Source organism: Pseudorca crassidens, chromosome 6 (assembly GCF_039906515.1).
Source record: "Pseudorca crassidens isolate mPseCra1 chromosome 6, mPseCra1.hap1, whole genome shotgun sequence".
NCBI lineage: Eukaryota > Metazoa > Chordata > Mammalia > Artiodactyla > Delphinidae > Pseudorca > Pseudorca crassidens.
Window position 1 is genome coordinate 58655142 of NC_090301.1, and position 26865 is coordinate 58682006.

The 26865-nt window shown below is 44.9% G+C and overlaps 1 long non-coding RNA gene and 1 pseudogene across 1 annotated transcript; one reads left to right on the forward strand and one right to left on the reverse strand.

Moving 5' to 3' along the window:
* The first annotated feature begins 11984 nt into the window (after positions 1 to 11984).
* Positions 11985 to 12492, forward strand: LOC137226811 (oligosaccharyltransferase complex subunit OSTC pseudogene; annotated as a pseudogene).
* An 8231-nt stretch (positions 12493 to 20723) lies between these two features.
* On the reverse strand, positions 20724 to 26856 carry LOC137225843 (uncharacterized). Its single transcript, XR_010944055.1, has 2 exons — positions 26554 to 26856; positions 20724 to 21465 (listed from the first exon to the last, which is right to left on the reverse strand). It is a non-coding gene; the product is annotated as an uncharacterized lncRNA (long non-coding RNA).
* Between the last annotated feature and the right edge of the window lie 9 nt (positions 26857 to 26865).

Sequence of the window (26865 nt, forward strand, 5' to 3'; positions counted from 1 at the left end):
CCTGCCCATCAGCCCCTTGTCTGAGCTACCGACTCCAGGGACCCTGTGCCAAGCCAGTGCCATTCTGGGGCTTAACCCCGCTGCTGGAAGCAGGAGAGAAACTGGGGGCCCCGGGGCCAGTTGCTGAGCTTGGATCTCAGATAAGGGAAGAGCAGTGCTGAGCAGAGGCCCCCTGCCCCTGGCCTGCCCCTACAGCCCTGGCCCCCTGGGGTCAGCCCCCTGCCCTCCCAGGGTGGGCTGACTGGCAGCCGGCTGCGGGCCTGCCTGGGAAGCCGGTCAGCCTGACATCCCCAGCAGATGTCAGTCTGGGAACAGGAAGCAGCTTGTTTGGGGCTTCTAAAAATAAATAAATAAATAATAACCACAACCACAAGAACGGTCTTTTATTCCAGAGTTAAAAAATGCTTTAATGACTAGAGCATTTAGCACATCGGGGGTTTTCATTGTTTTCAATTATGTGCAATTCTGAAAGGAGAGCACAAATTCTGAGCCTGAATGGAGAATTGTGGGGCTGTGGATTGGTGCTGTTTTAAACATTTGCTTTACTACTTTAAGAAGAGAACTGTAAAATGGAAATAATGATATAGTATTACAAGTAAATTACACTGTGGAATAGCATTAATATTGCAGTTGAAACCTAGAATTTGAAGTAAAGATGGAAATATTCATTTGTACATAGTTTTTGTTCTCAGAAAAATGATTTGGAATTAGGCAAGAAGCTTCCTTCCCCGTGTGTGCCCTCGGTCTGCTCCCTGGCCCCCACCCCTGCCTGGGCCCACAGCAGGGCCCAGGCGCCCACCCGCTGGGACAGGAGACCAGGAGTTCTTAGCCCTCTGGAGCGCTGGCACAGGTGGGGTTCTCTGTGCTTCCCCCTGCAAGGGGGAATATTAATGCATTACAGAAACGTGGGATTTAGAATGTAGAAATCCCTGCTGTCTTGGGTGGTGGGTGGTGTGTGGACCTAACGGTCTTAGGTGCTTGGGGACAGAGGCTGGATAACGGGTTGGCGGCAGACGAGGTGACAGATGAGCTTTACTCTTCGGCAATCACTTTCTGTCTTCCCCTTCGGAGAAGAGGGCTGGGAGAAGGGCAACAGGGAAAAGGTTAGAGTCCATAACTTCCTTCTGTTTGCCAATTCAAGTGTTGTGTTCCCCGCCACCATGGGTTGCAGGATCTTAGGTCCCCAGCCAGGGATTGAACCTGGGCTCTGGCATTAAAGCGCCAAGTCCTAACCATTGAACCGCCAGGGACTTTCAACTCAAGTATTTTTAATTTTTATTTTATCTTATTTCTTTTCTGTATTGGGGAACTGTCCTCCAAGAAGTGTTTTGTAAACTAATATAATACAGCTGAGCTCTGCTGGTTCTATTTTCTGAACCAAACATCTAGGCCCCCGTGGTCAGTGACAATAAAAGATCTTTGGAAACGCATCCTTTAGGGGCACCCCATCATCCTAGACCAGGGCCCACACGGCTCACAAGCCCCCACCACCCATTTCCTGACCTGGCCCTTCCCACTCTGCCCAACTCTCTTGACCCTTTGTCCCTGAGAGCCCTCCGTGCAGGTCACTCTCCTTCCCCATCATCCACGCAGGCCACCAAGCTCACCGTTCCAGAGTGCACTGCCTCTGTGAAGTCTTCTGGGGAAGCCCCTCACCCCCCACTACGTACCCCACGTGCTCCTGTCACAGCCAGCACTGACCTTTTAGTATTTATGTGCCCCCATCCGCATTTGACCATGAGTTCCCTAAAGTAACTGGAGTCATATTTGTATCCCTTGCTCATTACAGGGCATGGCGATAAATGGTTATTGAATACATGAATGAATGAATGAATGATTTGACAGGTTGGGAGATGTGACTAGGAAGTATTATTTATTGAGTACTCCTGCAGGGTAGGCATGATCTCTCTTTTTACAAATAAGAAAACTGAGGGTCAGAAATGTTTAGTAACTTGCCCCAAGTTAACACAGCCAGGAAGGGACAGAGCAAGGATTAGAGCAAGTCTGTCTGACTTCTTAATCCACCTTTTCACCCACATGATGGAATGAGGATTCATTCAAAGAACATACACTGGGCACCACCAAGAGACCTTTGTAGTGCTTATCGGTTCCTTGGAATCTTCATTACAGCCTAGCAAATACCAAGGGTCTTCTTCATAGAGATTTGCACTGAGTTCCTTGTAACCACTCCTCTCCCCCACCCTGTCTCCCACCCCCATAACCTTTTATTTGGAAAACTTTAAACCTGGAGAAAAGTTGAAAGAGTAGGACAATGAACATGAGTATACCCTTCATACTAGCAAATATATATATATACATTCATATATGTATTTACACATTAGCGGTTTAGGGTTTTTGTGTGTTTTGTTTGTTTTGCTAAACTATTTGAAAATAATTTGCAGACTCCTAGATATTTTGGCATGCTTCTGTTAAGGAGAAAGATTCTCTTCCATAGTCACAACACCATTATCACACCCAATCAATTAACATATACTTAACAGTTAATATATAGTCTATACTCAAATTCTCTAACTGGTTCAGGAATGTCCTTTTATAGCTATTTTTGTTTTTTGATCCAGGATCTAACTGAGTTATCTTTTCTCTTTGCTCTTCTGTAACCTAAAACAGTTTGACTTTTTTTTTTTCTTTTTCATGATACTGACATTTTGAAGTACAGAAAATTTTCTTGTAGAGTGTCCCACATTCTGGGTATCTCTGTTTTTCCCTTGTATTTTTTCACCAAGAGTAGTACATAGTGTCATTGTGTATCTCCTGCTGTATTGTATCAGGAGGTATAGAATGTCAGTTTGTCTCATTATTGGTGATATTATTATGTTTGATTACTTGGAGTGATGGGCAGCCTCTAAGATGGTTCCCAATGGTTCCTACCTCTTGGTATTCACATCCTGTGTGTCCCCCTCACCTTGACTGTGATCTGGATTTAGTGGCTCACTTCTAAAGACGAGACTATGGCAGGAGATATAGAATGTCCCTTCTGAAATTAGGTTATAGAAAGACCGTGGTTTTCATTTGGGGAGCTCTCTGTTTGCATCACTTGCCCTGGGGGAAGTTAGCTGCTGTGGTGTGTGTGTGTGTGTGTGTGTGTGTGTGTGTGTGTGTGTGTGTGTGTGTGTGTGTGTGTGTGTTTGAGGTGGCCATATGGAGAGACCCACAGGAGTGATCTTGGAAGTGAATCTTCAGAGGGCTGCCACCTGAGTGATATAATCGACTATCATAATTTCTTTCTGGTAGCCAAACTGTCCCAAATTGGTAGAAGTTCCTTCAAGCTGAGGTCTGTATCCTTTTGACAGGTTTCCATCAGTCTTTGAGCACTTTCTTACTTTCTGGCTCACTTTTTATTTTCCCTGCCCCAGACCTGGAATCAGCCATCTCACCAAGGTTTCTTTTAGTGGAGAATGGCATTCAGAAACTGGGCTCTGGTCCCTAGGTTTGCTCATTGTTACTAGGATATCATTGCTTATAGACCTTTTAGTGGACAGAGGTAGGAAATGCATTTTTTCTAAAATAAATGTCCTCCAATTCAAATCCAACTCTGTAGGGTTCTTCCTCACCTTCCCATTCCAAATTTGTGTCTCTCTTCCTCCACAGTGAGAACCCTGATTCAACAGCAGTATATTTAATCATTTGCTCTGTCCTACAACATACTCAAAATAGTTTCAGAATTACTATCCCAATACCATTTCCAACAAGAAGACTTTTAAGAAAAATTCAAGACTTTGCTGTTCTATTTGTTCTTAGAATGTATCCCACTAAATGTATACAGAGGACAGTATTCACAAATCATTGAAATTGACTCTGTATATGGGTGGGGCTCCATACTGATCTGATAGGCAGTTAGGTTTCTTTGTTTCTATTTGCATTTAGTTTCAGGATTTGCTTCTTCAAATCTTTTTTTTTTTTTAATTTATTTGTTTTATTTATTTATTTTTGGCTGCGTTGGGTCTTTGTTGCTGCACACGGGCTTTCTCTAGTTGCGGTGAGCAGGGGCTACTCTTCATTGCGGTGCGCGGGCTTCCGTTGCAGTGGCTTCTCTTGTTGCAGAGCATGGGCTCTAGGCGCCCGGGCTTCAGGAGTTGTGGCTCGCGGGCTCTGGAACGCAGGCTCAGTACTTGTGGTGCACGGACTTAGTTGCTCCACAGCATGTGGGATCTTCCTGGAGCAGGGCTCGGACCCGTGTCCCCTGCACTGGCAGGCGGATTCTTAACTGCTGCGCCACCAGGGAAGCCCTTCAAATCTTTTAAAATTTTATATTTTTTATAAAAGTTTATAAAACTTTTACATGGTTCAAAAGTCAAAACTCTCTGTAAGTATACTCGGAAGTCTTCCTTCCATTTTTATTCCTTCCACTCCATTCCTATCCATCCACTGTAAGCAACCATTTTTATTAGTTTCTGATTTATTCTTCCTGTGTTTCTTTTTCTTATACAAAAAGTAACCTACTAAATTCACCCTCTAGCACCTTGATATTTTTACTTAATATATCTTAGAAGTCACCACATGTTAATTCATCAAAATATTTCTTTTTCAGCTTTATATTACTCCACTGTGTGAATTCATCATAGTTTATTCAGTTAGTATTTACCTAACAGATAAGCATTTAAGTTGTTTCTAATATTTTGTTATTATAAATAATGTCTCAGTGAATTTATAAATATATTGTTTTATATTTGGGGAAGTGTACTTTCAGGGTGAATTTCTGGAATTAGGATCGCTGAGTCAAAGGGTGAATGCATATGTAGTCTTCTAGATATTCCAGATTACCTCCATAGGGGCTGTACCATTTTGCAGTCCAACCGTTATGAGAATCCCCTTTTTCTTACAGCCTCGACAACAGAGTGTATTACCAAACTTTTGAATTTTTGACAATTTGATAAAGGCTAGTATCTTATTATAGTTCAGATATGCATCTGTATCATTACGAGTGAAACTGAACATCTTTTCATATTTTAAGGTCCATTTACATATTTTTTATGTGTGTAAACTGTCTATCCACATTTTTGCCCAATTTTCTATCAAGTCTTAGCCTTTTTTCCCCAATATTTAAATGTTCCTTATATTCCTAATATTACAGACTAGCCTGTATCTATGATAAATGTTACAGAGCTTTTCTCTCAGTTTGCTTTTTTTTGTTTTTGCCATGCAGCAGGGTTTTAAAAAATGTTGAATTTATTAATATTTTCTTTTTTTGTATCTGGATATTTTACTTTTCATTAGAAAGCGTTTATTTGGGAGTTCGGCTGGGCTTGGACTGGGTTTCCGTGCATGTCGGTATTGTGTCTCCCTTTTGTGAGTCACCATGGTGAGACCTCTTTCCCCTTTTGCCGAGAAGATGGGGTCTGTGAGCCTAGACAGTCTGATTAGTTTTTCATCTGTTTCTCTCTCAGGAGTTCCACATCCCTACTTCACCCGAGGAGCCTGGGTTGGGGATAGTCGCTTAGCTCTCATTGGGAGGGGTGGATGCTACGTGGGAGAGAAAGCTGCCTCACATTTTCTCTCTCAACTGGAGGAGCAGGTACCCATAGCTGCCCTTGGATTGCATGGGGTTGAGTCAGAGAGAGACTTTTCCCACACCCAGGGTATAAATAAGTCCACCGTATTTTCTTCTAATACTTGTGTGGTTTCATCTTTTACATTTAGATTTCTGGTTCATTTGGCGTTTATCCTGGTGGTTGGTAAGAGGTATGGGTCCAATTTTCTGATCGACAAGGTGCCCCTGGAGAGCTGCGGGAGAGGGTGGCGGTGGCGGTGTGGGGAATAAGCGGCCATCCTTATGGTCTTGGCCACTAGGTGGCGCTCCGCTAGACTCTTTTCTGCGGGACTGTAGGAGGAAAGGATGTAAGTCTTCAGAAGAAACAAGAAATGACTGGTTAGGTTTCATTGGCCAAGAGGAAGCCTCTAGTGGGAAGTTCCCCTCCATCCACACAACCTTGACTTCTATAGGCAGCTCCGTGCTTCTTTCCTCATGTTAGAAAGTATCATTTCCTCCAAGTCTCTGTTTCCCAGCAGGAAGGCTATGTGGGCCAAGAGTGTGTGTGCATAAGATTACCTCCTCGGTATCTTCAGGCCCTGGGGTGAGGCAGTGGGCAGAGAGGTCACGATGGCCCCTGCCCTGACCTGTACTTCTCTGGTAGCCTGGGCCTGGGAGTGACAAGACCTTGGTTCCTGCCCAAAGCCACTGCCAACTGGCATTATTATCACAAGCATGCCGCTTAGCCTCCTATTCCTCAGTGTCCTCATCTGTAAAATGGGACAACAACGCCTTCTCTACCTGTGTGCCAAGGCTGTCAGTGGGATAAAATGATATAAGTGGAAATGGGTGTGCAAAGTATAAAACACTGTACAAATGCATTTTTACTATCATCATGGTTATATCTTATCATATATGGATTTATCCCTCTGGAAGATATTATGGTCAAAAGAATTTGTAGTGATAGGCTACTTTGCTATATAAGGTGATTTTTCCACGTATCCTCTCATGGAAGTGACGCAGCCTTAATGAGAAAATGGACAAGGTTAGCTTAAAAAGAACTGCCGAAGTAGAAACCCTAGAAGAGGTCCACGATGAGCTTTCCTAAGGGTCCCTAAACCCCCTGAAATTGTGTACAGAATTGCATACCTGTGTATTTTTCACAGCTTGTATCAGATTGATAAAGGAGTTCTTAGTCGAAAAATGGTTAAGAACCACCTGAAAAAAAGGAGCCACGCTGGCCCCAGGGCCCTCTCCCCATTTGGCTCTGAAAGGACTGAACTGGTTCTACCTCCTTCCTCAGCCCCAGATTGGATCTTATAGCTACTGGTCTCACTTCCAAGTGGAGCTGGTCTGGAGAGAAGGAGAAAAGAGATGTAGGAAGGGTCTACAAGAGGTCTGAAGTGTCTAGAAAGCAAGGATGAAACCCTAAGGCAGTGTGGGTCCAGGGACAGCTCAGCAAATAGGTCAGAAAACAATTTTGTCTTGCAAAACTTGTCGTGCCACAACGGTCTTCCCTCTGCTCCTGAAATGAGCCAAGGTCATGCCCATCTTGGGGCCTTCTGCAGAGGCATTTTTGATTACCTAGAGTGTTCTTTTTGCCCTGGGTCTTCTCCTGACTGGCTGCTTCATATCATCCAGGTCTCAGCTGGAATATCAATTCCTCAGAAAAGTCCTACCCAGTCACACAATTCCCCCAGCCCAAATTATCTTCCAAGAGCAACCATCACCTTGTGGGGTCATCTTTTTTATTTGCTTACTTGTTTGTTGTCTGCACTGCCAGTGCCCCACCCAGCAGAGGGAAAATGTGATATGGGCAGAAACATATTATTCCCAGAGTCTGCAACAGTATCTGACATAGGGAAGCGCTCAACACACACTTGATAGGTGAGTGGATGAGTGGATGCGTGCTGTATTAAAGAACCGTGTTCTCATTAGAAAGGGCTGCATCAGCATCTTCCTCTTTCTTCCTCTTCCTCTTTCCTTGGTGCCCAGGTCAAAGTCATCAGGTCCTGCCTGTGTGCTCTACTTCTGAGAAATGCCTCACAGCTGTCTGTCTGTCCTCTCCTACTCCCCAATCCCCCGTAGCCACTGCTTGCTTACCCTGTCTCTCTCTCCCTGCGGCCGGACTTTCCTGAAACACAGGTGTCCCTGTCCCAGCTCTGCATCCTCCTTCCTTGCTACTATTCACCGCCCAACTCCTGTGATAGCCAACCTCCTCGTGTATCCTCCATTTTGGGGGCTGTACTGAAGTGTCTTTCCCACAGTAACTCCAGGCCCTGCTTTTCTAGCCAACAGATCTTGCCTTTCTCATTAGTGGAGCCCAAGCATGGTGGTGTAGGCAGCACCTTGGTAATCCCTGGAGAAGACATAAGTGTCTGCCTCTGAGGTGCACAGGGCTTCTGAAGGTAGCAGGATGGGTGGGTGGGTGAGAAGGGGCGGGAGCTGGGGCAATAGCCAGAGAGAGATTTCTGAGGATGTCTCAGAAGCAGACAGAGAAGGGCCCCCCACAGGGCAGGCCTGGGGCCCCTAGACAGCTCTTGGGGAGCCTGTGGGCAGAGATGCTGGAGCTGGCCTTCCACAAATCAGTGAAGCCCTTGGAAGGCCTGGAATGGAGCTGCACCCAGGTGACGAGATGGCCTTGTCCCTGCCTATTTTGCAGCTGTGGAGAGCCATCCAAGGGTGGGCAGGCGGTTGTGTAACACTTAAGAGGGGAGAAAGCAAACCCAGTGAGACAGGAGATCTTGGCTTTGGTGACGGAACAAACACTGACCACAGTTGATGAGGTGGCCCTTCTCTCCATCTACAGCTATTGCTTGCCCCTCAGAAGAGCCCACACCGGAACTGAGGTGGGAAAACTTTACATAAGGTAGCACCGTTTAGAGACCTTTCTTATGAAAGACACTCTATTTCCTGTGAGTTACTGCCATGAAGAATATTTATTTTTAATATCAAGTGTCTAAATTCATCTACCCTCTAGAGATCATTTCATCTTGTACTGTGTGCTATCTCAGCAGAAAAAATGCTTTCCCCAAATGTGTCAGTTCTATTTTTAAAAAGGTTCAGTGACCTATTTCTGTTATTCTCACAGACACCGAAAGAACAGTAGAGTCTATTTAGGCTCAGCTCTGTCACCGAAAAGTTACCCCTGCCAGGTGTTGCCTACAGAGGCACCATCTTGCTTTGCAGTAAAGAAGCATAAATAAATAAGAGGAGTATTGTCAGAGTGAGATCATGGGAGCGTAAACACACACACATACACACACTTCTCCATTTTTGAACAATGTGATGATGACTACAGTCCAACCTCAGCCAAACTCACATTAGGAGATTGCTTAAGAGTCAACCATTTACTGGAGAAAGAACTTGAAAAGACAATTTACAAAAGAGGAACTACAGTTCATCAACTAACACACGGAAAAATGGTTAACTCCTCTAGTCATCAAGGAAATGAAAATACTTAATAATGCCACTTTCCAACACTAACCTACGGTGTGAGAAGTCAGGATAGCAGTTACCCTTGGCTGGGGTAGAGGAGGGTGAACGGGGCACAGCAGGGGCTTCTGGGCTTCTGGTAATGTTCAGTTTCGTGATCGGGGTGCTGGTTACTTAGGGGGTGTTCACTTTGTGAACATTCACTCATGATTTGTATACTTCTCTGAATGTATGATAAACCACATTATAAAGTTTACATAAGAAATAAGCTCACTTTCTACCTATTAAGTTAGCAGAAGAAAAAACATTAGTGATAATAGCCATGCCGTTGAAGCCATCAGGTAGCTGGACTTTTTATGTATTGCTAGAGGCAGTGTACATTAATACAGTCCTCTCTGGGGAACAATTCAGCAATATGGATTTGAACTCTTAGAAATATTCATATTTGTTAACTCAGTAATTCCACTTCTGAGATCTCTCTTAAGAAACAATCCTAAGTGTCAAAAAAGGTTTAAATTGCAATACCACTGAAAATAACAAAAAAACATGTATAATAGCAAAACATTGAAAGCAATTTAAATGTTTGACTATAGGGCAATGGTTAAGAAAGCTTTGATAAATCCCGTGATGACATTTTATGTACCCTTACTGTAAACTGAAGTGAGTAATGACAGAAGGAAACACAATACAGTAAATAGGAAAAGCAGGATATGAAATAGTAGGCACAGTTACAACTACATTAAAAAAAAAAAAAAAAAAAAAGGAACGACTCTTTGCAGAGAAAATCACCAGAAGATAAAAAAAGTGAGCAATGCTTGTGTTTGGCTAACAGGTCCAGGTGGGATAAAATTTCTTTAATGTACTTTCCCATGTTATCCAAATTTTATTTAATGAGGCTGTATTACTTTGGTAAAGGAGGGAATGTTTTAAAAGTCAGCCTTGTGCCTTCCACTCAGTTTCAGAAGGTGCTGCCCTCTGTTTCCCCCGGGTCCCCTACACCCCTGCCAGTCTGTGTTTAGGTGCCTAATGTCACCATTCTGGGTGGAATGGAACCAGCACTGAAAACTGTCACCTCTGGGGAGAGCATAAAGCCAACTGTCCTTTCTGTCCTGGCTGTTGAGGGCTTGTCTCTGATGACCCATGTATTCCCTAAGTTTATCACCAGGGCTACAAATGTGCCAAGGTCTTACTAAGAACCTTGTAATCTGGAGGAGCGGGGATGGGGAAAGCATGGACTCAAAAAGATAAGAAGAAAAGTGCAAAATTAAAATTTACAGATTTTTATTGCAGTGGCTACTCTCCCTGAGAGTAGGGACCACTTTGTAAAGATCTTTCTTAACCTTGTGAATGCTCCAGAGCGTTGAGGATTGAATGTAAATTATGTCAGCTCCTTTCATCGTTACCTTTGATTTCATAAAAATGTCATTAAATTTGAGATCAATTGTAGGTTAAATTTCTCTCCTATCCAAGAGTTTCGGACTATTCATGACCTTTGAGAGAAATTCACAGGTAATAAATGTTAAATTCTTTTTTTGGTAGCTATATAATTTTTATAAGCAAAATGGTAAGAGATCTCTCAGCAACAGCAATATACTTGTTTCCTGTGGGATAGACATGTATTTAGATGCCTGTTCTAGGACCTCCCTGGCGGCTCAATGGTCAGGACTCTGCGCTTCCACTGCAGGGGGCGTGGGTTTGATCCCTGGTTGGGGAACTAAGATCCCGCATGCCATGGGGCACGACCAAAAATAATAAGAATAATAAATGCCTGTTCTGAAGTAGGACAGAGTCTCCTCAGGCGAGTGACGAGGGCCTGGAGGTCAGTTATTTCTTCCCTCAGGTAATAAGCAATCGATTAAGAGGCCTTCCACCACACCCTTGCCCTGCTCCTAGATGAAAATTTATTCAAGTCTGTTCCTGCTGAGCACGCCCTCTTAAGAGACGTCAGCCCGGACCCCGGAGACTAGATAGGCCCCCTCCTGCCCTCTCTCCTAAGTCCTGTGCTTCCTTCTGTCAAACCTCTTTCTTCTTTGAATTGTAATTATCTGCCCCTGACCTGGGAGAACCCTGAGAGTGGGGACCACTTTGTAAAGATCTTTCTTAGCCTTGTGAATACTCCAGAGAGTTGAGGATTCAATGAATGAATGACAGGATGGGAGAGAGGGAGTGGAAAAGACAGACGGGGATTGGAGAAGGTGGGGGGTTGGTGGTGTGGAGTTGGAGGCGAGGGCAGTCTGAAACAGGTTTGGATTGAGTGGACTGCGAGACAGGTGCTTGGTCCACAGGAATACTCCAGTCTGGAGGGCAGGCGAGGGGCTGGGATAGAGAAATCAGGTGGTGGCCACCAACATATATGCGGAGGGAGGGAATTGAAGCCACTGCTATGGTTGCGAAGAGGTCACGTAGGAAGTTTGGGCAGAGAGAGCCTGGGAAACCTCAGCACTCATGGGGTGGGCAGGAACGTGATAAAGAGAGCAGGGGCTGTGAAGTCTGAGTGGTTCCAGCAGAAAGAGGAAGAAAGCTGTAACAGGAGGCATGAAGCCCAGGCGGGAGGCCGGTTACAGCGCTGAGCTCTCGTGTGGGTCGACTGTGTGCCAGGCCCCAGCCCTGTGTTTTGTGTGGATTATCTCAAGTGAGCTGCAGGACAATGTTAGGATAAACCCCTTTCTATAGATGTGTGAACTGAGGCACAGATAGGCTGAGTTGCCCAAAGACATAGAGGAAGGAAGTGAAGACTCGGGGACTCCGCTCCAGACTCCATCACAACGCCGGATTACCTCCAAGTGCAAGTGGGGCTGGAAGAGTGTCCCTAGGAGAAGGTATTAGAAAGGCTCAGAGCAGTGTCTGTGATGAGGGCCCCGGCCAAACTGCAGGGGAACTAGTGAGTCAGCGACAGATCAAGGAGACAGCAAGCGACTGTATAATGAAGGGTGGCTTGCAATTTCACGAATGTGTTTGTTATCAAGAAGCGATTGCCAGTTAATACGTTTCTAATTTTAATGTCTTTTAAAAATTATCTTAGCTGGTTTTGGGTGGTGTGTAGGGTTTGAGAGCTGCTTCTGCTGCCAAAAACATGGAGACTTTGTCCTGAGTCCCATGCTTAGTACTCCGATGTCCCAACTTGAGCTAAAGAAGCCGCCCTGGGTTCCTGGCCACGGCGGCCTGCGCGCTGGTATTTTACGTCTCATCACCAGAGGATTAATTGATGACATCACTGTGGAACCTCCCAGTGTTGGCTCCGTGACTGATGAACATGGGCCTCGGAGGCCTGCCGGTTTCTTGGCAAATGGACGATATACTATGAAGGACCGCAGACAGCTTCCTGTTTACAATGGGAGGTTTAGGTTTCACAATCCTGGGCCGATCCAATGCAGCAAATGTTCCAAAACTCAATAGATTTCTTGTTCTATTCGTTGGATTTGTGTCCTATTGAGTTTTTCATGGCTAGAGTATTCATGAGAATGAAACTGCCGGGCTATCTGAATGTTAGCCTGCCTTTTGAGAAGAAATCAGTGGATAATGGATTTGCTCCTGTTAATGAAGTTTTAAAGGTTGTATCAATCCTCTAACATGAAATGTGGGAAAGAATGAAAAGCAGCAGAAAAAGAAGCATCTGTGAAAAGATAGGAAACATTAAAGCTTGGACTAGAATGCTTTCTGCGTATGGAAGAGATAAGCTTATCACAGTATTTTTGTCCTGCTGACCTATGGTGACATACTGACGATGTTAACTGGCATGTTCTTAGTTTTTTGTTTCTTAAAGAAAATATGCTCCATTTCTACAACTATGCTACTAAAAACAATGATCTTTCTTACAACGCCCTTAACGTTTTTTGGAGATGCCATTTCTGATTTTCAGAAATTAAGGTAAAATCAGGAAGCAAGATCCCATATGCTGAGAACCCTGGATGGCTGATCAACTTTACCTATGGTGCTTTGCCTTTAAACAGTGGGTGGTAGTACATGACTTCAGACGTGTATCTAAGACTGTTTCCTCAACAGTAAGAAAGGAGCAGAAATAAATAATTTTTTTCGAATTAAAAAAAAATTACCTCTGAACATATCAGTGAAAACTGAAGCACCTCTCCATTGCTTTGCTGTCTCCTTCCTTAATGCAGAATTGGCCACAACAAACACTGCGGGCCTTTCTGTTCAATATTTGACATTATGGATTTTCCTACATTTCCTTTGTCTACAGACACTCTTCCAGAGCCATATGGCCTGCAGAACCACCTAGAAAGTGAAGAGGAAGCAGGGGCCCTCCATCCCTCCTGGAGACTGGGTGGCCCTGCCTGGGGGCCTTCGCGCTAGATGTGCCCATTGCCTAGAACCCTCCCTTGTGGTGTCTCCCTAGCTAACTTCTCTCCTCCCTCGAGTCTTCCACCATCACAGTAAGACCTACTGTGACCATCCTGTAATACTGCAGCTGGCCCCCTGCCCCCAAACTGCAGGGGCTCCTATCTCCCTTTCCCTGCTCTATTTTGTTCTTTTTTTCCATAGCAACGGTCACTAGCAACTGTCCATAGCAACTGTCATAGCCACTAAGCCAGTAATACTACTTATGCATTATCTTTAGCGTTTGCTGCTCATTTCCCCCCTGACTACTATATGGCAAGCTCCTTGAAGGCAGGCATCTTTATTTTGTCCTCTGACTTATTCCAGGTGCCTAGAGCACTTGTGGGCATCTAGCAGGCCCTCCATTCATATTTTTGGAACAAAAACAAGGGAGTTCTCCCAGGTGGCTGTGACTCCTTCATAAAACGGGAAGGGCTTTTGCCAAGCCTTGGAAGATGGGCAGGCTTTCCATAGGAGAAACAGGGGAGACAACCAGGTAGGGGAGCAACATGAGCAAAAATGCTGGAAGAGAGGAGGAAGGAAATCATTTGGGAAGCAGTGAGTAGACCGATTTGGTGGTACCCAGGGTGTGTTACATCAAATACCAGGATAAGTGGTGTGGATTTTCTTTCATAGACAATGGGAGGGAAGCGAAGGACTATGGAACGGGTTCTGAGCAGGGAAGGTACTTGATGCCCGTAATATTTTAGGAAGATGAATCTGGAGGTGGAGTGCCTTTGGGTGGGAGTGGCCCCTTCCGGGAGATTTTCCTAGATCCCCACCCGCTGTGTCCCCCACCTCATGAGCCCTCTCCATCAGTCTGAGGATTTTCTGTGCCCCCATTTTCTTTGTGTTCTCACTGCTCCTTACTAAGCAGAATCAGAATCTGAAGGTGTGTTGCACAATCTTAGATTTGGAGGGAGGCAGCTTTAGCTCTGCCTACTCTCCTTTTTCTAGGTGAAACTGGGGGAGCCATTACCCATGGCCTCTGGTTAGAAATGGCATGCAGCACTTGGAATCCTTCCTCCTGCTTCTCCATCTTCAAATTCATGCCATGTTCCCCAAGAGGGATGAGTGAAGGCTTTGAGATTTCCCTAAGCAACACTGAAATTCCAAAGGAGGAAAGGCACAGAAGACCTTTGCCCGGTACATCAAGAACGTGGACAAATTTAGAGCTGGAGGCTTGTGTTACAATTGCAAGTCAAACTCCAAGAGGGGTAACCAGCTTATTAGTGCAGGCACCTGGAAACTGATTTTTCTGCCATCTCTCCAAGCACACACACACATGCATGCACGCACACACATGTGTGCACGCTCTCACATACACACATCTACTGGGCCATAGAAAGATCAAGGCCAACTGCAAAGCACCCATTCCCCAAGACTCCTAATTTATATTGGGAACTAGCTGTAAAGCTCCTCCTGGCCCCCAGCCTTCCCTTGCAATGATAAAGAGCATGTCACATCACACTAAATGTGACACTTAATCAAAACCCATCTTCTTTAACAAATCCTTAACCTCCAGCACAGGAGAGTCACCAAGGCCAAGGGACGAGACAGGGAGCCGACTCAGGTGGCACATGCTTTGATCAAGATGATACAGATTTCCTTTTATTTCACTTTCATCAGAGTTGTAAAATTCCAGATCCGTCCCCTTTTTGATTTGACAACAGCACATTTCAGTAGAGGTTGACACCAAAAAAAGACCAGGACTTGTTCTCTCTTCAACTGGGAGTAGGCGATAATTTCTCTGAATCCTCTTCAGTAATGATCGCCAGAGCTTCTGATCTTCCCATAAGCAAGTTTTGCAGGGAATGTGGTTAAACTGAAGCGCAAACCTGGCTGGCATCTGGTTCCTTTCTTAAGTGGTGTCTAAATACCCTTAATCTGTCGGCCCTGGAAAAGACCTCCCCTTCTCTGCTTCCTCCCCTCGGTCTTTTTTCTGAGACTTAAATCCTCGAGTGAATTCTTTCGCCAGATTTCTGGGGCAGGAAATTTACTTCCCTGGCACTCAGTACGTTAGAAACTTCTGGGGTTCCAGCAACCGTTCATTTCTATAGCATGGCCCATGGCTTTTCTCATGACCTATGTGGGATTTTGTTTTTAAATTATTTAATCACTAGCTAGTTCCCAATAGAACATATTTCCATATTGAATTTCCATATTGAATCCTAATTATGGATGATGTAGGTGTTATGAATCAGAAAGATTTACTTCTGCTTCCGAGAAACTTTCCATCTTGAATTATGATGACATAATAGTAATAGTAATGGTAGCATGTGACAGGTGGCTACAAGAATTCCAAAGCACAGATCATTCATGCATCCAGTAAGTATTAAGCATCTACCATGTGGCAGACCCTGTTCTAGACACTGGGATACTGCTCTGTACAAAATGGATAACATTCCTGCCTGCAAGGTGCTTATATTCTAGTTGAGGCTGGGCTGAAAATGGGGCAACATTTTCAACTTTTGTATATTTGGCTTTGAATGGCTTACAACTTTATCCATTGACCTTCCCCAATCACCTTTTGTAGACTGAATTTGGACTTTCATGTACCCACCGACAAGTGAAATGTCTGAGCTATTGCGTGATGTCACACCAGCCCCATTTGTGTAGTGTCAGTACCCTTATTATTCACCAAAAATGAACAGAAATTTGAAAAACGAAAGTGTATAAGTTCTCGTGAACTTATTATAATTGAGACAAAGATGGAAACCACTAGAATGGAAAAAAGGACAATGAGAGCACCTATTTAAAATGTTGTAGGAATATCACATATTGAGTCTCACAAAGTAGAATTAGTAGAATTAGGATTTTTCAAGTGTATCTTTTGTTTCTGTGAGAGTAGTCTTCCTTATAACATGCGTTAGAAACAGCTTGGGCAGGTTCTCGGCAACAGCACTCTCTAGGCACCACCTCTACACGGGCAGGCCTTTTTCTACTCAGGAGGGCTGGGTCTGGGGCGGGGACCCAGAAAGGACCAGGCGTGGCCCGGCGCCAGGAAAAGGCACTCACCTTTTCCTCAGGACTTAAAGGAAAATAGAATATCCAGCATATTTCAGAGCAGGAGGAAAAAGATGGTTTTCTAGAAAGGACTGCATTTCAGCCAGAAAGAGGAGATCAGAAACTAGCAAAGAATCATCTCCTTCCCAAGACCAGGTTAAGGCTAAAGATTGTAGACTAACCTGGAATGGGAAGGTAGAAGCTGGGAAGGTGGCAAGGGCCAGAGCTAGGAAGAGAGTAAGTGTCACACCTGCTTTGACTCTTCTAAGTAGAGGCCTCACCCCCTTTGCCCCTGGAGGAGAGGAGACAGGCAGAAGATTATTCCTGAATACAAGTCTGTGAGGGAGTCAGCGCAGGACGACAGTCAGCACACTGATGGGATGGTGTGGAATGTTGGGAGTGAGGGCAGCAAGAGCCATCTGAAGCTGGAACAACCAGAACTTTACTTTGTGGTTCCAGTGGCTTATGATCTGTGTCCTACTTTCCCTCCTGCAGGCCCCAAACTGCTCATGTAGCAATGCAGCACACACGGAAGGAAACCACAGCCCTAAAAGCCAGCAGGAGCTGGAGCGAAGGAGGCTGCATTTGTCCTGGGAGACAAGCTCCCTCCACTTCTGACCTGGCAGACGAGCTGGGAGGTAGGCTACAACCCCTGGTCAAAGCTTATAAGGGTCATCTTCCACTGGCCCCTCTCTGTCATCTCCCCATTATACCTGAGACCTGACTCCTGGTTTGACCATCGGATTAAGAAACTTAGTGCAGAATTCAGCCACCATCAAGGTTGGTAAATAGGTGTTTGGTTCTGTGAGTTGTTGCGATAAAATAGTCTCTATTTTAAACTTTTTATTATAAGAAAATTTTCAACATACATAAAAGTACAAAGAATCTCAAGTTGTACACCTTAAACTTACACAATGTAATATTACATCTCAATTCTAAAAATTAATTTAAAAAATACAATTTAAAAAAACTCCTCTTCCACCATATGATAGACTACTATGCAGCCATTAAAAACTTAAAAATCATTTTACTAAAAAAAAAAAAAAAAAAAAAGACTCCCATATACCCATCATCTAAATTTAAACATTAACACCTTGCTATATGCTATAGACTGAATGTTTGTGTCCCATCCCAAGTCATGTGTTGAAACCTAATCCCCACTGTGATGATATTAGGAGGTGGGGCCTTTGGGAGGTGATTAGGTCATGAGGGTGGAGTCCTCATGAATGGGATTAGTGCCCTTATAAAAGAGAACCCAGAGAACTCCCTCACCTCTTCCACAATGTGAGGTTAAGTGAGAGGACAGTCATTTATAAACCAGGAAGGGGGCTCTCATCAGACATCAAATCTGCCAGCACCTTGATCTTAGACTTTCAGCCTCCAGAACTATGAGATATAAATGCTTATAATCCATTTATATCTTATAAATGCTTATAATCCAATTTCAGCCTCCAGAACTATGAGGTAAAAACTTTTATATGAGATATAAATGTTTATAATCCACCCAGTCTATGGTATTTGCTACAGCAGTCAAAATGGACTAAAATGCCAATTTGCTTCATCAGTTTTTTCTTTCCTTAAGTATTTTAAAATAAATCCCAGACATTGTATTTCACCCCTGAATATGCAGTATATGCTTTTGAAGAGACGAGGACATTTTCTTATAGAATAACCATAGCACCATTATCACACATATCAAAATTAACAATAAATTCTTAAATATTTTCTAATACCCAGTCCAGATTCAAAACCAGGCACATTCAAGGTGGTATGGCTGTAGACATACCCAATCCAAATGCAAATCTTCCTGATTATCCCCAAATGTCTTCTTATAATTGGTTTGTTTGAATCGGGATCCAAACCAGGTGCACAGTTGCATTTGGTTGTTATTTCTCTTCTGTTGCTTTAATTTAGAGGATCATTCTGCAGCACTAACAAGTGGGTTGTTCTTACCACCCACCCCTCTGTCCTAGGCTCCTGTGACTCTTTCCAAGTATACTCTGAGGCCCCTCTGGAGCAGTTCAGTTGACCAGACCAGAGTGACCACGATTTGAAGGTATCAGCCCTGTCATGGAAGCAGAATCGCAGATTTTCAAAATTCCAGGTATGAGACCATGAGATTTGGGGAAATGTATGATGCAGTTTCTGTCCCTGGCTCCAGACAAGATACAGCTTCCACCTGGAGGAGGAAGAGGAGGAAGCTGGAGGAGAGAGAGAGAAGAGGGACCCCAGGATAGAAGCAGAACTGAGGGGGGAGCACTCCACACACTGAGGGTCCAGGCAGAGGGGCTCCCTCTGCGGCTTGTGCTGAGGGGCTAGGCAGCCACCCTCCTCGGGGTCCTCTGGTGAGCACTGCCCCTGACTCTCCTCTTCTGTGTTCAGTGGAAGGGACGCCCATAGCTGCCGGGGGAGCTTTGCGGTCAAAGGCCCACAACACAGGGAAGCTCCTTCATGGGGTTCGGGGCCCTGGCTACCTAGAAGGTTAGCGGTGCTTGGAAGGAAGCCCCTCACCCACCCCAAAACTGGCCAGCACCGAGTTGAGGTCATCCATGCAGCTGGGCCGGGTCACACAGGCCCTCTCTTACATCTTCGTACAGCTGCCTTGTCACTGGCATACTCTCGTGCTCCCTCTGAGAGTTCAGCCTTATGCTAGGCTGATTTCCCCTAGATGTGAAACTTTGATCCAAAGAATAGCATTTCTTACATGAGAGCAGGAAGTGCCTGGAGCCTGAGCTTTGTCCTCTAGTGCGGTATTGCAGCGTTAAGTGTGCCTCTGGACCTCTTGGACCAGAGCTAGACATGCTGGTGAACAGAGTGGAGAGGTGTGAGCCAACACCCAGATGACAGCTGTGCCCCGGGCCTAGGCCATTCCAGAGCACTGGGCTGCCTCTCTGCTCGTGTCTGTGTGGAAATGTTCCTGCCGAGCGCATTTGGGGGACATTCATATCTTCTTCGATGACCCACTTAGCGCTCTTTGGGCTCTTGTCTTCCCTTTATTGGCTTTGGTGACCACGGCGCTGGGAGCACTCTGCTCTCAGACGGGCTCCCCGGGGGACCCCAGACATTCTGACTGTAACCAGGACAGTGGGAACTTTGGGGGGATGCTGCTCTGCCGGCCCCCACATGTAGCACAGAGATCCTGGCAGCTGGAATCTGGTCTGCATCTGATCCATTTTATCTGCGAAGTATTCAGAAAATTTCTCCCCCAAAGAACATGCTGACTCTCTGAAGGAGGGAGTGCAGGGTGGGTCGCTTATTTGAAGACATTCTCGGTTTTGATGAGGCTTGTGCAGAGACCCAAGATAAGCCTCAGAACGTGAGCCAAGCGGGTGGGGAAAAGGCTCTCTAGTGACACTCAGCATCTTCCCCTGCCTTCCATTTTACATGTTTACCAATTGTGAAAGCAAATCCAGCTGTTGGGAGGGATTGCTTCCAGATGACATTATGGGAAAGGAAAACACACTTTATAAAAAAGCTGCAGAATAAAAAGCAGAACATGTACGCTCTGTGGGCCAGGATTTCATATGGACTATTTCCTGATATTGTGCAATAAGCCAGCTCCTGGGTAGTAATCAGAACGGTGCAAATGTTCCCTGTACGAGAGTAAGGAGACCAGAATTGGGATCAAACGTGGCAGAACTTGGGGAAAATCACTTGACCTCGCTGGGCCACCATATTTGTCTCCTTTTGGAGAACTGCTTCCCACCTTCACCCGGGATCTTGTGAAAGCCTCGGAAAATATTTTCTGTATGCTGAATAATGTAAGAGAAACCATGGGAAAGCAAGGACATTTTGCTTCTGAATCCGGGATGGATTTCTCAGCCCCCAGCACAGAAATTTGCTGAGTTGGCTTTCTCAAAGATTTTAGAAGCTCTCTAATGAGCTGGAATTAAAGTGTCCCTTTACTAATTTGGTTTTACAGGTCACTGGATAAAACCTACTTAGAGTGGTTTGGAAGAGGATTAGGACATTTGCATCTCTTCCAAGTTGACTTTCCAGGCAGGGTCAGTCAGCAGCTGGAGACTCCCTTGGCTAGGGGCCAGAGCTCTTTTGTAAGCTGCAAGTTTGCAAGGGCTTGTTGAGCACACTATAACTCTATTATCCAAGGAACAGAAAGTTTGCAAGGAAATAAAAATGTAAATATATAAAAGCAAGACCTACGTTCCCAAGTTTGCCAGCCTAGAGAGAACGCCGGAAAGCCCAGCGCTGCAGTTACCCAGGGCAAAGGAATCAGCCAAGGCCCTTGAGTTACTCTTGTTCAACCCCTGTTGGGGCAGAGTGGCAGTAGTCAGACAATTGCCTTGAGCTCAGGAAGTCTCCTTAGACCAGCACTGTAGCCACTAGCCATGTGTGGCTGTTAGAAATAAATAAAATTAAAAATTGTTTTTCAGTCGCACCAGCCGCATTTCAAGGGCTCCGTAGCCACATGCAGCTTAGTAATTACAGTAAAGATAAAATGAACACTCACTCATTTACTCAACAAATATTTTCTTCACAGCAGTGAAGGAAGCATACAAAATCTCTGCCCTCGTGGAGTTTCTGTTCTAAAGGGCAGGATAAACAATAGACAATAAACATATCAGTTGTGGTCTCAGCAGGAAACAGATGATGCATTCAATTGAGTAACTGAGAAGAGTTTAATAAAGGGAGGATTTACCAAGATGTGGGCTGACTTCAAGGAAACCAGCAAGGAATGGTGCCGGACCCCAGAATTACCCACTGTGGGGAAGCACACCCACACCTAGGCTGGACGGGCCGAGAGGAGAGGCGATCACCAGAACCCAGTGAGAGCTGTGGGGAGGAGCTGTAACCTGGCCCAGAGAGGCCACAGGCGGGGAGTCCCCTGGGGCACAGAGCAGGGCGGAAAAGGGTGGAGAGGGAATCTGAAGGGGCAAACGGAGTATCTAGTAAAGGCAACAGGTGCAAGAGGAAGAGGAGCAGGTAAGAGGGATGAATTATGGGTCAGGGCAGCCACGTAAAACAGATCCCCTGAAGCACAGGGTGTCCTTCATTTACTCTCCCACCAGCCCTCCTTCCCCTGTTTGCTTCTGACTAATTGTGTCCCCTCCTCCACGTCCATCTATCATCTCTGTGGTTCTTCTGCCACTTGTCCCATCCTCTCTGAGGCACCGTCACAAGTCCTTGGAGCCAAAGCAGGGCAGCTCTGCTGAACCTTCGGTGAATCTTCATGCTCTGTTTACCTTAGGAGCACAGGCAGGGCAATTTTTAAGTTTTCATTTTAAATAGGCTCTATTTTTTGAGAATAGTTTTAATTTTCCAGAAAAATTGAGAAAATAGCACAGAGAGTTCCCATATTATCCTCACCCCCACCCAACAACTACCCTTATTATTACTCTCTTCTGTTAGCATGGCACATTTGTTACAATTAATGAACCAATAATGATATATTATTAATTAAAGTCCATACTGTATTCTAATTTTCTTAGTTTTTGCCATCAACCCAAGCTGTCTCCATGCCTACTCTGTACTCCCTAATCTGGCTACCTGTTTCCACACATCTTCCTCCAAGCTTTCAAAAGCTAATAGAGAAAATCCTGAAACTGGGTGAGTTGTTCCAGTCTGAGGAGAGAACATCTAGGAGCACTAACAGTCACAAAGCAACCTACAGGTGCAAGGGATTATCGACAGCCTCGACCCAGTCCTCAACCTCTGGGCACTCCCCTCCCTGAAGCCATCACATAGGGGTCCCTTCAGCCCTTCATCCAACTTCCCCTACTGTTAATACCTTACATATCATGATACACTTATCAAAACTGAGAAACTAGCATTGACAGGGGACTATTAACTAGACTTTGTTCAGATTTCACCAGTTTTCCTGCTAATATCTGACTTTTTCTGTTCTAGAATCAAATCCAGGATACCACGTAGGATTTACTTGTCCTGTCTCAATTTTCTCCAATCTGTGACAGCTTCTCAGACTTCCCTTGTCTTTCACGACCTTGACACTTTTGAAGAGCACTGGTCAGGAGTTTTGTAGAATGTCTTTCAATTTGGGCTTGGGTTTGATGTTTTCTCATGACTAGACTGGGGTTATGAATATTTGGGAAGAAGACCCCAAAGGCAAAGTGCCTTTCTCATGACATCATATCAGGGGGCTCATGATATGAGCATGACATATTACAGATGATATGAACCTTGGTCACTTAGTTAAGGTGGTATCTGCCAGCTTTTGCCACTATAAAGTTACTAATTTTCTTTTCCATAACCTTGTTACCAGTATGTCACTAAATCCAGCCCACACTCAAGGGGAAAGAAATTAAGCTCCTTCTCTGGAGGAAGGAGTAGCAAACCTTTGTGGGTATATGTTAAACACACCACAGTAATTAATTAATATCTTTGGGTGCATGCGTTGAGGCTATACAAAGATCCTGTTTCTCCTTAAAGTTTCACCCACTACTTTTCACATTCCTCAGTGGATCCTGCCTACAGCAATGGGGCTTTAAAGGTAATTTCTGATTTCCCTCATTCCTTTCACATTTATAATTTGGAATCCTTCTGTGAGGACAGTTCGTCTCTTCTACTCATTTATTAATGAATTCAATCATTTATTTATACCACTATGGACTCATGGATCTTTATTTTTTCTTTGAGTTATAATCTAATAATATTATTATTTTGTTGCTCAAATTGTTCCACTTTTGGACATTAGGAGCTCTTTCAGATTTGCTCTTGTGTCCTTTTGGCATGCCCTCATCCTTTTTTGTGTTTTGCTTTGTTTTAAGCAGTACTTTACTTTCTGTGCCCCACAGTCTCTTTGTATTTTCAGCCCCAGCTACTCCAGCTATAGAATCTGCCATTTTTCCAGAGGGTGTTCCAGGGCATTTTAAATTTCCCTGCTGATATGCTAGTGGCTTTATTTAGGGCCTGCTGCTTTGCCAGGCTCAGAATCCTTTCCTTACAGGCAACTCTCACAATGGTAAAGAGTCTGACAGAATCATTGTCCCTACCCTGGCACGTAGTAGTTGGGCACACAACTATGTAATCCTCAGTGTTCTCTTCCACAAAATGGGGAATAATCGCACTTCCTTATGGGGTTTGTGTGAGAATTAAATGAGAGAATGCATGTGAAGCTGTTCACTTGCCTGTCATAAGTATTCAATAAATATTTTTTTATGATAATAAAGATGCTGCTGCTTCTGGTAGGGGCAATCGGTTTTAAGGGCATGGACTCATGGCAGATGCCCAGCTATGTAACCTTAATAAAACTCTCTGCACCTCAGTTTCTCGTCTGTAAAATGGGGATAACAGTAACCATCTCATAGAGTCTTTGTTGGATTAAATAATATACACAAAGCACTCAGGACTGGGCCTATAGTAAGTACTTGTTAACTGTTAGCTTTTTTTTTTTTGCTGTATGCGGCCCTCTCACTGTTGCACAGGCTCCGGACGCGCAGGCTCAGCGGCCATGGCTCATGGGCCCAGCCGCTCCGCGGCATGTGGGATCTTCCCAGACCGGGGCATGAACCCGTGTCCCCTGCATCGGCAGGCGGACTCTCAACCACTGCGCCACCAGGGAAGCCCTAACTGTTAGCTATTATTGTTTTTGTAATTATTATTATTATTGAGTAAATCTCTGGTTCCTTTGGTGTTATCTTACCCATAATTGGTAGGCCAAGAATTATGGTAGAAAAATTAAACTATGTACAAACTATGAAATGTAAAGGTAATAGGTGGTTAACATCATGCAGTTATAATCCTTAGAAGGAGTATAGCTGAATTTGAATTCATAACTATTTCAATCACAGTCATGTGCTGCTGACATTTTCTCCTCTGAGGTGTTCACAAATGGCTGAGACGGAATTACTCAATTCACACTCATCTCGCGATGATGCATTTGGCTCAAATGGCGTGCGGCTTTGGGGAAACTCTTTGTGACTCCATCAGAGTTGAACATTAAAAAATGATAACTACGATCAGCCAATGCTGAGGGACCCATCTTGTGGAAAAAAGAAATGGAACCAACACTGTTAGTGACACAATAATTAGGACACACGGGAGACTGCTGACAGTTTGGAGATATTTTCTTGGAGAAAATATCGAATTATTGAATGACTTGTTTTTGGGAGGGGGAAGGTCTTTATTGATAAATAGGTTACAGTGAAATAGAGTGATAGTTTTTAGGAGACATTAGTAGATAATTAATTTGGCAATTTATTACTGCAGAGTGACAGTCGTGGCCCTCTCCTCTGAGCACGTGAAGTCAAATACCCAAAGGTACCTTCTGCTCTGTCTGTGGGATTCAGTGTCATGAAAACTCCTGCCCTCCTGCTGAAAACCCCAGTGAGTTTTCTCGTCAAGAACTGTTAGGCTTTTCTCACTATTAGTGTTACAGTGCAGCTGAAGCTCCGCTCAGGGAAGAGTGTGGAGGTGTGATGCTGTGGGGGAAGGCCCACTGGCTCAGGCTGGACACACAGGATTCCCTCCCCTTTCTCTCACCCGTCTCAGTCCCCCACTCCCATGCCCGGCCTCCCTCATACCCTCGGGGCACTCCTTGATGCCAGGTGAGTTATTCACTGGATGCATGTTCCCTCAACTACAGCCATTTGTGAACAACCCTCATGATTTTGCTTTATCCACAAACCATACGGATTATGATTTATTTACTATTTTTCTTTTAGTAAAACATAATGCCCAAGTTAGCCTCATCCTGACCAACAATATCTGTGGAGCCACAAGTCTCTCGTGACCATGAGGTCAGTGACCTCAGCCAATGGCTAGGTGGGGTCTCCCCTCTCAATGAGGAAAAATCCACCGTGGCCTGGCTGGGAACAGGAGCGGAATGCACAAGGGCCTAGAGGAGAAACCGGGCTCTCTTCCTGGAGGCAGTTTTCTCTAAATAAGAAGACACTGGCAGCAAGCCCTTCTAACACGAACGGGCACATGTCTGTTCACCATTGACAAACATTAGGGTTCCTGAGGTCCAAGAGGGTGAAAGGCGAGGTGACTGAGAAGAGTGAGGGTGAAGGTTGTTGAATGTGTCAGGGGTCTGCAGGGTGGAGGCAGGCACGTCGGGCCTATAAAGCCATCTCAGGGGCACTATGGTAGGAGCTCACTACATGAGGTGGTGGCCCCTAGAGTCTGTTCCCGTGATTCTGCACTGCACGACTCTCTGCTTTGGTTATTGCCCACTGTCAGGAAGATGGGGGTCTTTCTGGGTAAAGGCTTAAGGCTGACAAAGATGCCAAGCTGCAAACACTTGGATCCCATCAACATTAGCACAACTATTAGTAATAATTTTTTTTTTTTTTTTTTTCTGGAGCATAACATACCAAAGGCTCTGAGGAATTCTGTAGTAAAACAACAAAGAAACAACGGGGTTTATTTGGCTTAACTGAATGTTTCCTAATCCTCAACTATATTTTCACTATCTTGACACCCAATCTTTGATTCATAACATTCCCTCTTCTCAGATGGTAAGCTTTTAAAAAATGATGGTGAAATACAAGTATCCCAGTTAAAGACAATTTTGCAAGAATTTTGTGACAGTCCCACAGGTCCCTGGAGTCTCCTCCAGGGTATTGCTAAAACAGTGTTGGGAAATATGGCTTTCACTCTGGTCTTGCTGGAAGTTGGGGTTAAGCTATCCTGTTTTCTTTTCTCCTTAGATTGGGCCATAAATCTCAGAAGATATAATAGCTTACATTTGTATGGAATTTTATAGTTTACATTATCACATACATTACCTCAGTTTCTCCTCACAACAACCTTGAGGGCAGGGATTATTATTCCATTTTATAGATGAAGAAATGGTCTCAAAGAGCTTCAGTAACTCATTCGAGGCCTAAAACTAGCCTGAGGCAATGCCAGGGCTTAAGTCAATCTTTTTACTTCAGATCTGGCGAACTTCCTGTATTTCTAATTTTTTTTTTTTTCCCTTGAGCACACCACTTTGCTTTTTGGTCACATCAGACTGTTGGCTCTAAATTCCTAGGATTTGGGGTTGTAATCCCCTCCCCCAATCTGAAATACTGTTTTCTAGTGAAGCCTTGAGGATCACCAGGGGAAGGCACTGACGATGGTTCTAGCACCTTGAGGGCCTGGAGGGCACCTGCAGGGACGTCAAGGGGCTCAAACCCCCTTGAAGAGGCCCAGGACACAGGTGAGCTGGGCCTGACCTGGGCCTTTTGCTCCTTCACCTAAAATCTTTCCCACTCTCCACCATGCCTCAGGGCCGAGAGCGTCCAAACATTTTCTCTAAGGAGCTGCAATGTTGCCTCTTACTTCCCTGACCCTAAGGGAGGAGCCATTCGCGTGAAAACTTGATTTACCGAAAGAGCCTCCTCGAAACACCTTTGCTCGCCTTTAACCCGTTTGGCGGGTGTCACTGGCTCAGTGTTTGCCGATTCCGGGTCCAGAAGCGCCGAAACACAGGCGGCCAGCGCGGCCAGGGCCTCAAGTGTCACGGCTTCTAGCTCCCTGGGGAGGGAAGGGGTCTTCAGCTCCGCCGGGTGCCCTGTTCCCTGCAGGGCGCGGGGGAGGGAAGAAGGAAGGAGGGGAGAGAAGGAGGGGGAGGGGACATGGCAAAGAGAGAGGGAGGGGAGGGTAAGAAGAGAGAGGGAGGGGAGGGTAAGAAGGGAGAG